At 38.9% G+C, this 12,189-nt stretch overlaps 1 protein-coding gene across 1 annotated transcript in view; it reads right to left on the reverse strand.

Annotated features, from left to right (window-relative positions):
• Positions 1-12,189, reverse strand: part of Trpm (transient receptor potential cation channel, subfamily M) — a 343,617-nt gene that overhangs the window by 235,766 nt on the left and 95,662 nt on the right. The gene's annotated exons all lie outside the window — the stretch shown is intronic.

The raw sequence follows: 12,189 nt of genomic DNA on the forward strand, positions 1-12,189 counted from the left end.
TCTCTTGTATGTTCCAAGCTGAAATGTTAGCCATCAAGAAAGCTGTAGAAGTGGCAACAATATCTCCGGATAGTACCATAATAAAAACAGACAGCCTGTCCTCTCTTTGAAAGCTCTCAAAGACCCATTCACAGCAAATCCAATGGCCCGTGAAGTCCGAAAGATACTTATTCAAAACAGCAAAATAAATCTGTGCCGGATCGTGAGTGAGATGACTTCCTTGCAAAGCTGGCCACCAAGGAAGGAAGCCCTTATACCCTACCAATCCCTCAATCAGTATACGAAACAAAGTGGATACAAGAATCATTACGTCACTGACAACAAAGATGGAGCATCGCAAGTAAAGGGCATAAGATTCGCAAAATTCTATCCAAAGTCAGTATACACCACTTACCATGGCCCAGAAACATCAACCATATTTTCACCGAACACGGGAAATTTCCGGCCTATCTGGCGAGATTCAAGAATCGAAACAGTAGCCTTTGCCTCTGGGAAAAGGGAAACAATTTTCATTTCATTTCAGAGATTGCCCAAAATCACAGAAATCCGTTTTGAATTACCAGACCGGGATAAGCTGACACTCTGGAAACCACGCATCATCAGAAGTCCGATGAATGCAAATCGCCTAATAAAACTTGTTAAACATCTTGAAACATGCAAAACAGAATTCAGACGTCCAATTAACCGGACAGACGATTCCGACGACTCCGAATGTACCGTTTCAGAACCAAGACCAAAAATTCCAAGCCAGCATCCCATGATCACAAGACTCAGATCCAGGCAGCCCTTCCTCCCTCGGATATGCCCTCTACATCCCAATTACAGCATCCAGATGTAAATGTACATAGTTAATCTGTGTAAATTAGCGCGTGTTTAATCTTTTATCTTTGGTACATATATTTTATTATCATTTCATTTTTCTCTTATGCTAATCCAGATTGTTTCGTGCTCTATGTTTTCTGATTGATTGTTTCCGTAGAATGCATATAATTATTTCATTTCTTGAAGAGATAGAAGATGCTCTCCGACACGACCCAGCCTCCTAGGAGGTGAAGAGAGGAAGTTGTCTTGCACAACAGCTGTGGGCGTGAGCGATCATCAATCAATCTCTTGTATGTATATGATTATATACTGTATGTATAAGGGTGCAGGGAGCAAACAGGGGGTATGGTATTCTACTGGAGAACCGCTGATTCTACAGGTACATAAACTTCCAATTAGAAAAAGTATCCAAATAATGTGTAGTAGTGATATGCCATTCATTCTTCAAATGGTTGTATATATATATATATATAACTTTTACTACACTCTCGTGTGACTCAAAACCAAGTTCGAAAGTTGTTGCCCAGTTTCTCCTGATGTGCCAACAACAAAAAATTCCATATTACTTCGTGCAATATTCACAGAGATATTCTAAATTCGAAGAATGGAGGAAATTTGGGAAAGAACAGCGTTAAATGCGGGTGAAACAGTTTTTCCACATCGAGAGTTGTTTTTTTAGCACTAGGTAACCTCCCGGATCACTTAATTAAGTAACCCGAGACCGGTTCTCAAACCATTGAGGTGGTGTGCACTCTCCTAAATGTTGTAGACCTTTGCCCTTAACCGGTGATTCCCAACGTGGGGCCCATGCCCCACTTGGAGGCAATTTCAGTTTATCTATGAATTCCCGGAACCTTACGAACTCGCTTCATTTTTTCTATCAATTCAAATTTTTAATTTTTACACAGTTTCTTTATGACTTCTTCTATTTTTCTCTTTAAGGGGTTTGACCAAGGGCTCTTAATGTTTTGTGTTCCATGCAAAACTTGTGTCAGTTAGATTAAATCTATGTACATCCTGTGTTTATAAACTGGAGAAAAATGAACGCCACGAGAAGTCCTTTAAAAAAAGAATATTCTGTGTACAGCAATGTAAAAACACCGAATTAAAAGGCTCAAGGACCTCCCCCCTCCCCCGAAGTCCCTCCGAGGTCCCCCGATTAAGACCCACTGCTTTTGACTTAGGCCGGGATTGCACTATAAAATATTTTGAAAAGTTCTTTTATAAAACTTGCAAAATGCAACAAATAAATGTATCAGTTACATTCCACTGAATGTAACTTGGCTGTTTTTTCAAGTTGTGTATAAAGATCTTTTATCAAACTTTTACAGTGTAATCCCGGTCTAAGTAAAAGTAGACAGGAATGGGGGGGGGGGGCAAAGACATCAGGATTTCAGAGATGCTTTAGTGGGGCGAGGCCTAAAAAACGTTGGGAACCACTGCACTAGACCATTTTTTAGTCTCCCAAACTTTTCATTCCATCACCCCCGATTCAAATCAGCCGATAGAAATCCTATACTAAACTCATAGCTTCTACCACCCCCTTGGACCATTCCATCGCATCCTCAGGGGTGATATTGCCTATTTTGAGAACCACTGCACCAGATTATATTGTTACATTATACAGCTATGAACATCCTAAATAAAGAATCATAAAACTCTTCTCTACCAAGCAATACTTTTTTTAAAATATAACAATCCCCATTTTTAACAATAGAGTCTATTCAGATGATATCATCCAATGAGAAATTTGAAATTTGAATAATGTATTGCCGAATATAATACAGAAATGTCATGATAAAAGTGTTACTATTGTTAATTATTTCCCCCGTATAAAAGAAAATACCAAGTTATAAAACAAACTTACAGCCCTATTTTTCGTACATGAAGTATTCAGTTTTTAATTGTAACTGATATTGCTGTTTGCGTATCGCAATAACACTCTCATTAATGCAACTGTTTGGCGTTTAAAATAAACACATTCGCTTTTCACTTGTTTGATATAGTCAAGAGATGAGTTCCGAGTGAAATAGAAATTAATGCTCCACAAAGACTCTCACTACCGTTACTAATTAACGCGTACGTATTAAACGTTTACGCATTTCCCATTACCGGTAAGTATAGCACAAAGGACAATTTTATTCAAGACTAATTATTTTCTATGTTGAAAATCTTTTCTAATTTGTATTTAAACAAGAGCAAATTGAAACAAATGAGCAGGAATCAAGTGTATCTTTATTGTAAATTAACTCGGAAACATTCAACAGTTTCAAATACAGCGGTGCTTCGGTTAAAGAGCGATTCGCATAACAAGCAAAAATTTTGGACATATTCTGGTTAGGTTAACGAGCGATGATCCGCATTACGAGCAAAAAACATTTTGCGCTTTATTTATTTGTTTCCACTTTATCACAACTGAGCTGGTGGTCTTTCGCTTTCGTCCACACACGTACTGTGGTAATGTTGGTAATATCCTCCACATAACAGTCTCCGGTCAGCATGTGATGAAATGATAATGTGATCAGCACGTATATTCCCAAAAGGTCTTTACGATCTGGCCAGGGAATTTGATAGTGTTAGTAGGCATCCATGCCCGAACCGGGATTCGAACCCAGACCTACGCAGTCAGAACCGCTAGGAAAGTTCATCTACCAACAATTCACCGCCATGCAATTCATCGATAGGAAAATTCACCGCCATGCAATTCACAAGTTTGAAGATTCCCGCTATATAGGAAAATTCACCGACAACAGTTCGATGCGAGTCAGTTAGCGAGGGAGTGAGCGACTGAGTTAATGAGTCAGGACAGAGGGAGTGAGTGAATGAGTTACTGTGTCAATAACCACAGGACGCCATGTTTCACTTCAAAAATGAACACACATGCGAGCGTGACTGTTTACGATACGAAACTAGTTACATACATTGTAACCACGCGTATGGTGCGTTTGAAGTTTTTCTTTTAAATTCTGCTTGGAGAAAACTGTGGGTTCATTGCCTTATCAAACGTGACTTTAAGGGACTCGGCCCCTTAGTGAATAGGGGAAAACATTTGTCGAAGAGATCGTGTCCTTGTGCAAGACTATGGGACTGGAGGTGCATGAGGATGGCATCCAAGAACTAGAGGTATGAAATGGCCAGGAATTTATATTACATTGTGTTATTTATTATATTGATTGAATGTTCTTCTATATTAGTCATTCTTATGTGAATGACTAAATGTGTAACGAATTATCTGTGTTTCCATTATTTCCTACGGGAAAGTTTGATTCGATATACGAGCGATTCGGATAACGAGCACGTTGGCGGAACGAACTAAGCTCGTTAACCGAAGTTTCACTGCATTAAGGGGACAAATGAAAATTTCTTATTATTGTATATTGAGTTCCCGATACTTATTATACTTAAGGAGCAAAGTTTCTCTCTTCCAGCATACTCACGTCCCCCCCCCCCCCCAGATTATATCTCCTATGGAGACAGAGCGGGAGTATGGTTGGTGATGAAGTGAAGTTTTACCCGCGGTGACCCTTTATTTTTAAGATACGCGCGCTTTTTCCCTTTCCTTGGGAGTTTGGAGCCATTAAAATATATTTTTTGATTGAATTTTTTTATGCACATATCAAAACTGAGTTTAACATTCTTTGCTGCACATTTAAAATCATTATAAATAAATAATAAAAGTAATTACTAATTATACTGTTCCAAGGAGAAATATTGAATTCTTAACTACAGTCGAATCCTGTTATAACGAACGCAGGGAGACCGGAGGAATCACTCCGTTGTAGTGAAATTTAGTTATAAAGGAATTCCAGGTTACCTAGCATTATTCCTGTGTAAACTTGTTTGGGGGATTAGAAAAGTGTTCGTTAAAACGATATTTTCGCTATAACGGTATTCGTTGAAACGGGATTCGACTGTATATGCAATGACAGCAAGGGCTGTTTAAGTTCAGAATGAATGCAGGAAAATATTTCTCGGTAATTCATGTTAAAAACGATTTATTGGAATTTAAAATGACAAGTAATTAGAATATTTTTCCCTTGTATGGTAGTACAAGTATGTATGATAGAAAATATTAAAAAGAAAAGTTTTCGAAGTCTTAACTATAGTATTCGGTGGGTGTTCGAAAAACCGATGGCAGCACTACACACAACAAGCATTAAACAGAAACACGTACACTCACATTCCGGCATGTACCGATTCGTTAGAAATTCCGTAGAGAAATTAGTACGAAATGCACGTACGGTGGAGTAGTAGTATTCAGTTTGTGTGTGATATATTCCAAACCACGGACGACAATTAGAGCACCAATATTTTGTTTCTTTTCGTTTTTTAGGTTAAGAACGCACACTTCACACACTTTATAAGAAAGCTTTTTTTGTTGTCAGCCATCATCACAGTCGAAACAAAACCAACCAAATGGCTAAAAATTAATTCGAATGGATCAACTAGAAACAGTCGAACTATAAAATTACCAATAACCTTCAAATGCGATGCACAAATGTGGCGTGAGGCGCTGCATTAAGACATTGGTGTCCTCTCTTAACTTCAGAAAATGACCTCTTGTCCGGAATGCAAGAAGGGCCTGGATTCTAATCCCGGTGGACACCAGGTGACTTTTCTTTCCGAATTCACTTCGGCATTAAAACCCAGAAACGCTGTTTCCTTTCTGGTATACAGTATTTTGTTCATGTATTGAGAATTTATCACGTTTACCGGTGATTATGCATAGAATCTGAAGTTCGTATTAGAGAATGTGATTAATCGTGAATTGAAATTACTCAAATTTGATATTCTGGGCTGAGGAAAGCCATCTATCTCTAAAATACATGAGGCTCAATAAAATGTCGATGATTATGCATAAGCACCGGTTATATCGTACGCAACATATCAAACTTGCCAAAACGATTAAGGGGAAGCAATTACCTCAGCAATGCTAGACTGCATTGACAGAGTCTCAGAAACAAGCGTACGTCGATCGCGTGAATAAAATTTAAGAAATAAATAATTATTAATTTCAATTATCTTACAACTATACTAAATGATTATTTTATTCAATTTTTATACTGTTTTTCTTAATTTTTAAAAGTCTTCAGCCACCCGTTTGAAATATTAACTATAAGTTCAAATATTATTACTGATACACATTGTTTATGCAGTGTCAGAAAATCTTCTACCGCCAAAATTAGAGGGATGTGATAGTATACACATGAGCACAAACAACTTTCAAAATGAAACGCACGGTACTCATTCGTGGATACGTAAGCCCCGTTCACATGTGCAAGATTGGGGGTCGCTTTGGTGATAATTACCGGTATGACAACTTTTTTCCCCTCGTAGGGAAGAAAAAGGTGGGAGAGAAGCTCATCAAAAAAGCCCATCTTTCTTGAGGTGGATTGGGGGTCGACACCGACCTTCTCTCCCATAATCCTTTGCACCGCGAAAACTAGTTTAAGCTCCTTCGTCAGCCATCTTGAATCAATCACTTCCGTTCAACCCACGTAACCAGCGACGACTTCCGGAAAGAAGGGGGGGGGGGATTACCGGCATAAACTAAACGTCACGTGAATGGTTTGTAGCGAAAGTCCCCGTTACCGGGAACCTCCCGGGATGTTTTATTGCACATGTAAACGTGGCTTTAAAGTGACGCACAATAATAGAAACTTTTCTCACATCATGAGGAGCGATTAAGAAATTTCTTCCTTCTAGTCGCGGACAATTACGGACGGGGAAAAAAATATATTTTTTTTAGAAAGGGAAAAAGTCCTTTTTTCCCTTTCTACAATGGTATTGTTTGTGTAGGGAGATATTTTCCCCCATTACTCGCAGGGCTACTTCAAGACTTCATTCCCCCCTTCCCCATTTTTGTGCCAGTGACTAAACTCCATGTTAACATGTCCTAAAATAAAAAAGTCATTTTTGAACTATTCGTCATCATGCATAGTAACGGGTGATTAATCACCGGATTTATCACTTTTATGCCTCTGTTATGAGGTCGCATGGTCGCAGTCACGGACTCGAATCGTGAGGACCCGACAGTAATCACCTAATTGGTGAAAATATTCTAAATGTTTTACTTGCTTCTACAGCGTAGTGGCAGCGTATACTCGTCCAGCACACGAGAGGGCGGCAGAGATGAATTTTTCCTTTCCAAAGGATCATCATCTCGACACATAGTCAGTTTTTTTGGTATCCTGATACTCCTCGGACATTGTACATAAACTTCAGTCTTGCATGATGAAATCGATTGATAATGTTGGCTATGCATGCAAATGTTGAGATGTGCATAAAAAAACCAACACATTACATGACTGATAATTAAATTTTCCGGTTTTTATCTCCACATTCATTTTCATTTAATTTGATTTTTATGGCAAAATGTTTCTGGAGCACGCATCACGTTCGGGGAATAACTGTTAAGGTTTAATGTGAAGGTGATAATTTTTTCGAAGTTATCCAGATCCATGAAAATTACCAAAATCTAGTGAAATTTATCAAACGTACCGGGACTATTATGCATAATCACCGATTCAAATGAAATATACGTGACTTACAGTGTACATTCGAATCTAATTATCCAATTCATTTTCGTTCGTATAAATTTATTTCCCTCATTTGCATGGGAAATTTAGTTTCGTGTCGTTGCCACCGATAACGACCAGAACTGAAACTCTTCGTAATGCGTTAAAAATAATCTCGATATATTAGTTTCATCGATCGACAAACAGTCATTGGAGCCATTAGGACTACGAAATATACTGTGTGTGATTACAAAAAAAGTAGTCGTAGTTATACACTCGTTTTAAATTATCGACGAAATTTCTATACATACGTTAAGATCACAACCTATCAATTATTTAAGTATTGGGAAACAGTATTAACCTTTTAGCGATCAATACTTCGATTGATATTTTTTGCTCATAAAAACACTTTTTTTTGTTTTTCCTGAAAAGGTGTGAAGTTCCAAACTTAATTTACAAAATAAAAGTTTTAATTATCAGATGGCCTACCACATTACAATAAATACATTACGCCCCCTGGAATTAGACTTGGACAATTTTCGAAAATTCTGACGGTAGGAAGCGTTTTTGAGGAAAAGCGGGCAGGCAACTGGTGCGCTGATTCCGAATATTTTGTTTGGCACTCTTGATTTTGATGTTATATGATTCAAATCACTAAAACACAAAATGGCGGTCATATGAAATAACGTCCTAATAACTTTTGAAGGAGCAGAATGCAAATAGTGATCTTCGTGTCAAACATTATGCCCGAAAACATGTTTGACACACCAAGATTAGTATTTTCTTTCTGCTCCTTCAAAAGTTATCAGGACCTCATTTCATATCGCCGCCATTTTGTATTTAGCGATTTGAAGCATATAACACCAAAATCGAAAGTGCCAAACAAAATATTCGGAATCATCACATCAAATACATTCAGAAAAAGTTGTCTCTCTCTGCCCGCTTTTCCTCAAAAATGCTTCCTACACTTTTTATACAAATACAAATACAACGCCACAACAGGCAAATTGCCCAACGAGGTGGCTGACCTAAGAACATCATGGATCCCCGAGCCATTCCTTGGAGGCCCTACCCACTACTGCTACACCACGCATGCATCCCCCCCCCGCGGAACCCCCCAACGAATCGGTACATGCGGGAATGTGCGTGTACGTGTAGTGCAACCTGACGTAAAGTTTGTTTCTGTGTAATGCTTGTTATGTGTAGTGCTGTCATCTGCCATTTTCTAACTATGAGTGAAGTGTTATGGTTGAAAGATTTACCGTTGTAGGACTGTTGCTCTCTGTGGCGAGACTTTTTAATGGGGAGATCGGCTCGCATTTGCGCCTTGAAGTTGGGAACCACAGAAAACCAACTTCAGCCGACCACCACTGTGGAGTTCGAACCCGGATCCTCGCATCACGGGTCCGGCACTATAACCACTCGACCACCACAGCGGCCACATTTCTGAGTATTTACACCAGTCTAAATGGTTGATTGCACTTATTGCAGCAATCCTTCAAAAAATATATTTGTTGTTATTTTTTGTTCTTTTTTGAAAAAAAAACATCCTATACAACCATATTGCGATTCGACATCGCGTTCTATGACCAAAAATGCTTGTTTAGGAGTTATATTATAGGTTAAAATATCACTTCTAATAATTTGGCCCATGAATTTAGCATCACCCTGTGTGTCTATCCCTGTGTGTATGTTCTCCACAGAAATCTACTATTTAAAACTGATCGTCGCCAAATTTTGCATACATGCCAAACAAGCACGCTCTAAAAACACCTTCTACAGCCTTTGCTATTTCGATTCGACCACATATTCTATGATCAAAAACGCTTGTTTAGGAGTCATATCATCTCCTAAAGTTTGTCCTATGAATTTAAAATCGCCCTGTATAGGAAATGTTTCTTCACATGAATTTTTCGGTTGATACCTCTAAATTAAAGGACGAGAAAGGAAAATTGAAGCAAAAAATACTAAGATAAATTTGAGTTTAGCCCAATAAAATCTTAATAGATAATTGCTGAACATATTTATGATGGAAATAATGCCAAACTACTGTTCTATAACATTATTACTGATTAATATTTTCTACAAAAAAAGAAGCGATATCGAATATGTATAACCACGCTTCACCAAAAGAACTGTTATACCTGCATAAATGATTGGAACGTTTCCCGAATCGTGAAGTCTTTTCGAGTAGGTTGAACGTTGAAGTAAATTGTCGTTCATAAAATAGAATTTCGTATGTCAAGGGACGTTTAACTCGCCGTTGCATAAAATATATTTATTCAGGGAGTGAACCGCACACACACACTCTGTCTTAACCGATATTTATGCAAACCACGCACGAGCTTGAGCACCGAATTCTCATTCTTTTCGGTAAAGATCCGAACAAAACAAAAAAAAAACGAGGAACACGCATTTGTTTAAATAAACTACCGCGTTGAATGGCACTTCTATTGGGGGAAGCTAAAAATACTAAAATGAAACTCGATTCACTGTTCTGTTTGTATTTCTCCACGACAAGTTCCTCTTTTTTTCATTTGTTTAACGAGTAAAATTTTTATTTACTGATATTTCGATTTTCCAATGACAACGATAAACATGTCATTTGTTTACACGTCATTTACTCACAGTTTCCGCAAAATATTGTTCGGTACATAAAAAGTACTTGTTTGGCGATGTCGCTCTCAAGCACATTACGCGAGTTTTTTTTTTTTTTTTCGAGTAAAGACGTTTCATATTTTGAGCTCGTTTCAGCATTAATGCTTCCAAGCGAATCTTAGACATTCGATTTTCCCTTGTGAGCTGTTCGCGAAGTTTCTGTAATCACCAGCAGAATGGCTCAAAGGTATACAGATGTCTCCAATTTCTTGACGAGCCAAGCAATGAATGAATGAACGCCAGGGGCTCTGCCACCGGACATATCCCGTTGCCGAGATCTCTTCCAGCCCAGCTTCGACTGGGACAAAGTGAGTGTACCTTACAGTCTGAGTGTGTAGCTAGTGTTGTGTTTGATATTTCAGTGCTGCCATCTATACTTCAAATTGTGAGTGAAGTGTAGTGATTGAATATTTGTAACGTTGTAGGCCTGTTGGTCTCTGTGGCGAGACTTTTTAACGGGGAGATCGGCTCGCATTTGCGCCTTGAAGTTGGAAACCACAGAAAACCAACTTCAACCGACCACCACTGTGGCGCCGGTGGGGTTCGAACCCGGATCCTCGCGATGCGAGTCCGTCACTATGACCACTCGACCACCACAGCGGCTGACGAGCCAAGCAAGAACGATTTTTGACCATTGCATTTCGGAGTGAAATACCATGTGTAGAGGAGAGATATTGCTCTGAATTATTCAACAATCATAGAAAATTGAAAATAAATGGTTTAATTAATGAATTGATTAATATATCAATTGATAATATAATTAAAAGTAAATGGCATTTTGCAGTATTCTAATCATAGGCGCAGGAACCTAGGGCTGAGGCCATTTGAACCCCACAATAAATTTTGTAAGGGGACTGAGCACCATAATTTATGGAAAAACAATGCGATGGATATCGATACCCTCTCCTGCATACGTGTCAAAGTGCCGTATATACGGGACGACCAGCAATTTCAACCGCCGCTGTGGTGGCCGAGTGGTCATAGTGACGGACTCGCATCGCGAGAATCCGGGTTCAAACCCCACCGTCACCGCAGTGATGATCGGCTGAAGTTGGTTTTCTGCTGTTCCCAACTTCGAGGCGCAAATGCCACCCGATCTCCCCGTTAAAAAGTCTCGCCGCAGAGATCAACAGGCCTACAACGTTATAACTATTCGTTCATTACTCTTCATGCTCCATGAGTTGAGTGAAGCATTGTATAATACAATTCCATGAATTCATGGAAGTGAGGGCTAAGGCCTCTTACAGAATTTATTGAAAGCGGGGAAGGGAAGGAGAAGCACCCTGAGTCTGCAGGCTCTGGTGACTATGCCCAAATTTCGCAGGAATGGAGATAATGCTCGCATCCCGTAAAACACTTGAATGATCTGTGAATGTGCCACGGGCCGCCTTAATGCTCTGGCATTGTGCCACTGAACACTTCAGTGATCTGTAAAAATATGCCGCTTAGTTAATTTTTACGAAATTAGGTTTGAGGTGGCGAGCCACATCAGATAATTCCCAAGGCCAAATTTGGTCCGCAGGCCAAAGGCTTAGAGGGTGGATCGCAATGAATTTCTTAATAACAAATTTTGAGTTCTTCAAATGGCATTGAAATTGACAGAAATTGATTATAATAACATGTAAAGGTATTATTCTTCCGAAATTTTATTTAAAAAAAAAACTTTTTGTATTAAAAAAAATAAGTTTTTGATATTGGTTAAGAGGCAGGGGGCAGAACTGATGAAGAAATTCTGCTGACAAGAGGCAGGGGGGTCAGAGATGGCTGAAAATTTGCTGACGTAATACTTAAACGGCCCTTTTACCGCTCACCAACTGTGGTTATGTCGCCATACGGCAATTTCCAACCAGTGGAGTTTAAGGTTATACTGGTGCTGCCATCTGTCACTCTTCCATGCAGTAAAAATGGTGGAAATATGAATTTTCATGTAAATTATGAAAGTAACGGAAGCATCGAAAACTAAAAAAAAATTATGTGTAAAAATTACGTGCGTCATCTACAAGTGAGTACACGTTAAATTTTAACATGCACTGAAATTTAGGAACATCGAGAGAAACAAAATTCGACCTCCGTCATGTTGACGGCATCTGTTGTCAAATAACCACTTGAACGGCAAGTACAATGGAACTTCTTTCTAACAGACACCTCCCGTTAACTGACACTTTTCTGATCCCTGTAGTGAGATAGCACT

The sequence above is a fragment of the Pholcus phalangioides genome, unplaced genomic scaffold (genome assembly GCF_987345545.1).
Source record: "Pholcus phalangioides strain wild (caught in Gottingen) unplaced genomic scaffold, Ppha-v1.0 ptg000018l_1, whole genome shotgun sequence".
Taxonomy (NCBI): Eukaryota; Metazoa; Arthropoda; class Arachnida; order Araneae; family Pholcidae; genus Pholcus; species Pholcus phalangioides.